General features: G+C 36.4%; 1 long non-coding RNA gene across 2 annotated transcripts; it reads right to left on the minus strand.

Moving 5' to 3' along the window:
- Positions 1 to 356: 356 nt before the first annotated feature.
- On the minus strand, positions 357 to 1,659 carry LOC140853418 (uncharacterized). Of its 2 annotated transcripts, none has more exons than XR_012136469.1 (3): positions 1,263 to 1,659; positions 914 to 1,009; positions 357 to 807 (listed from the first exon to the last, which is right to left on the minus strand). It is a non-coding gene; the product is annotated as an uncharacterized lncRNA (long non-coding RNA). The 2 variants fall into 2 exon arrangements; XR_012136468.1 differs by having other exon boundaries at positions 357 to 811.
- Positions 1,660 to 3,647: the final 1,988 nt, after the last annotated feature.

Raw genomic sequence — 3,647 nt, forward strand, 5'->3', positions numbered from 1 at the left:
TGTAAGGATGTTCTTTTATGACGTATCATCCGTCAGAGACTATCTAAATCAATCTAAAAAACTGAAAGATGGACGTTTTCCACAATCGTTATATAGAGATTAACTTCACAATAACTATCATAAAAATAAATTTTGATGCATGTTAGTATGGGTCACATTCGAATATAGATCAATTGGATAAATCCCATCACCACCAACATAGTTCCACTGCCATTTCATGAAGCCGACCAGGATCGGTCGGCCGATGACTGATGAGCCTTCAACATTAGATGGCAAAGGAAAGGGAAGGGGGGAGGTATCCTCTTCCTGCAATTGGCAATTTCTTGGATCCGAGAAGCACAGTGTAATCCCATTGATGTTAGAAAGTACACATACTTGTATATGATGATTCATTCTTGATGCTACCAATGAAAGAAGCATCATATACACATGTTCTATGTTTTTCTCTCAAGATTGAAATGACAATGATATCCTTGAATTCTACAATGAAATAGGTGCAAAACAATAGTAACTGATGAGGCCGATCAACAGATGGGCCTTAAGTGCAATCCTCTAGCCTAATGACAGTTTTCGTATCCCTAAAGCCAACAGAACAGAGGCCTGTGATTATAAAATGGAACAAGTCAGAGGTGAATGGTGGTGCTTGAAAACTCTCACTTCAAGAAACAAATAGTCTAGGCTTATGCAGATAAAGATCGAAGACTTTATGCCACGAGCTGCACCAGGTTCTTGCAAGAGGATTTGCCGATTCATGCTTCTCTAATTTCTCCCGGACAGAACCGAACCACATCCTGTGAGATGTGCCACCTGTCTTAAATTCATCAAAATGAACAATCTTCAACTAAAAATATTTGGTACACACAGAAAAGGGAATAGTCAAAATCATATTAGAAAATATAACCCATATTTTTACCTGTATGAATGATCTCAAACTATTCTATAAATATAAAATTGACATTCGCATTTGAGTACGTCCCACGGTCTTTGCTACGACTGTGGAGCTTTGAATCTGCAAGTGTTGCATAAACTAGTCAATGGTCACACGTAAGTTCAAACTTCTGGATTTTTAAAATTAGGAAGTATTGGATTCCGATGATGCAGCAAAATATGAATCTCAAAAATTTTAACTTACATTCAATAATTAAAAAAAAAAGTTTAACAATTAAACTATACCACCGAAATACAAAATCCTAGAAACTCCTTAATAATTGCAATCAAATATTATAAGCATACATAACAAGAGAAGATCAGAAGTTATATACCATCATGAAGATCATGAACTGATAATTTTGATATCTTCATGAGACTCTAAAGTAGAGCCCTCCAACGATGATTCACACGAGACTGATCAGGGCCCTTCCCAATTCAACATGGTGCAGCCTTCTTCTTAAATGCGCTGCCGATTGTCCTTCGTAAGAATTAGTTACACCATCACTTGTATGTCTTCATAACATCCACTAGGACCTCTTTAGAAATCCTTCCTCAAAAAATCTAACTACACACAAATCAGATTTTATGTTCAACACATGAACAATCTGATTTTTAGAACAAGTATCTCATACTTTCCTTTTTCTTCCTCTCTTCCTTTCTATTTTTCTCTCTCTTTTTCTGTCTTTTTCTCAGATTTTTTCCATCATTTTCCGCTCATTTCCACGCCAACTCTCAACCCAATTTGGTACACAGAGCCTAGTTGTAGCGCCCCCTATTTATAGGAAATAAGGGGCGACACCATGGGACGCCAAGAGTTGGCGTCCCTTAACTCTTACACGCACCATTTAATTTTTTCTGTGGAATTCAAAGGGATGGCATGGAAACTAAAGAGGTTAACCAACAGAAGGATTCTTTCTCTACTTAGAAAAAATATAACGCCATCATATGGCGTGTGGGATAAGAGGGAGGGTGTGAAAAACCAAGAGTCCATAATATTATGGACTCTTTCATATCAATGCAAATATATGGCATCCCATTTATTATTTGGCATTCAAATTCCTTTCAAGAGAAGGACTCTTCCTCCTCTTCTACGCCCCATATCCCAAGCACCATCATATATCACGAGGAATTAAGGAAAATGCATGGAATCATGTAAGAAAATTAAGAGGAGTGGAAGAGAAGGACTCCTCTCTTAAACGCCCAAATAAATGATGCCACATTTATTTTTCTCGTGTGGTTTTGATGTGGAGATGGTGGATTCACATGAAACTCTTCCACATAAAATAAATAAATCAACTAATAAATAGATGATTCAAATCCAATCATATTAGGTCAAGGCAACAAGTTTAGGTTAGCACAAACACTTTTGCACTAAACTCAATTAGGAACTAAGGTTAATTCATGTGCTAGCAATTTAATTAACCCATTGAATTTACAATAAATTCAAATATATTGGATCAAGACTAAATTTTTATTATGTGTGACCTATTGGGTTCCAAATCTAGCCAGCAGTAGATCCAAACTCTCGACGTAACCCTAATCCAATTGGATTAGGTCAGCTCAAGAGTCCCAATCAACTAGGACTCTTCCTAATTGATTCTCGAATAAAATTCTTTTAACTCTGACGAGTTCACAAGTCAAGATTGACAACTAGCAACGTGTTATGACTATCCGAAAGATTTAAAATTTGATGAAAATACCAAAATTATCCTTCCGTGATGAGTTACCGTGCAATTCAATCTTTCGATCACACAATATTTCAGAAAGATCATGGGTATGAAAATATATCAAACCCAAATACCTATCCCTATGTATCTCGATCTGATAATGATGACTCAGTTAATGAATTAGTAGAAATTATTTTTACTGTTCATCCCTGCTCTAGCCAGTGACTCTCAGAGTCACCATCCTATGAGATCACATAGGATATTCTCTCCTCTTACAAAAAGTGACTGATTCCTTATTGACCACTCACAACCTCCATGCATACCTCACCATACCCAGAATATCCCACACACATCTCAAAGTGGTGTGCTAGAGAATAAACCAAAGTAAGGGTCTATGTACACAAGGTATCATAGTAATCTCAGGTCAAAAGATCATATGCACCACTCCCATTGAAGAACCATTTGTTGACATGCTGTAAGGCTCCATCAGATATTCTTCCTGCAGGTCAGTTTAGTGAACTCATTCTCTAATGAGCATCTACATCCTTGTATTAGTGCTACCACACAAGTGGTTGTGAGATCAACCACCCTCTCCATCGAGCATATATAGGATGTATCAGTCTTACCAGAATCATCGATCTTCAACTCAATGATCCAACGACTGAGAATATTTTAGATTGGAGCTATCAAGATTTTATGTCTCACTAGCATGATCTCATCATGGTCCTAAAATCATTATCCTAATCTATGAAATTTATCATAATCATAAATAATATGATGCAGCAAATGATAAAACACAATACCTCACAAATAAAAATAATTAATATCATGCAAATGAATAGGAAGATAATAAAGAAAAAATCCCATCGCATCTCCATGCAATTGGCTTGTAGGGTACTATTCTTTCAATCTCCCACTTATACTAAAGCCAATCGCTCCTTACCTGATGCCCATGCAATCAGAGTGGCGATCACATTGCTACTGTGTAAGGCTTAGTGAATTGATCCATTATAATATTTTTAATATTAACTCATTTTATGATCATATCAT

The sequence above is a fragment of the Elaeis guineensis genome, chromosome 13 (genome assembly GCF_000442705.2).
Source record: "Elaeis guineensis isolate ETL-2024a chromosome 13, EG11, whole genome shotgun sequence".
Taxonomy (NCBI): Eukaryota; Viridiplantae; Streptophyta; class Magnoliopsida; order Arecales; family Arecaceae; genus Elaeis; species Elaeis guineensis.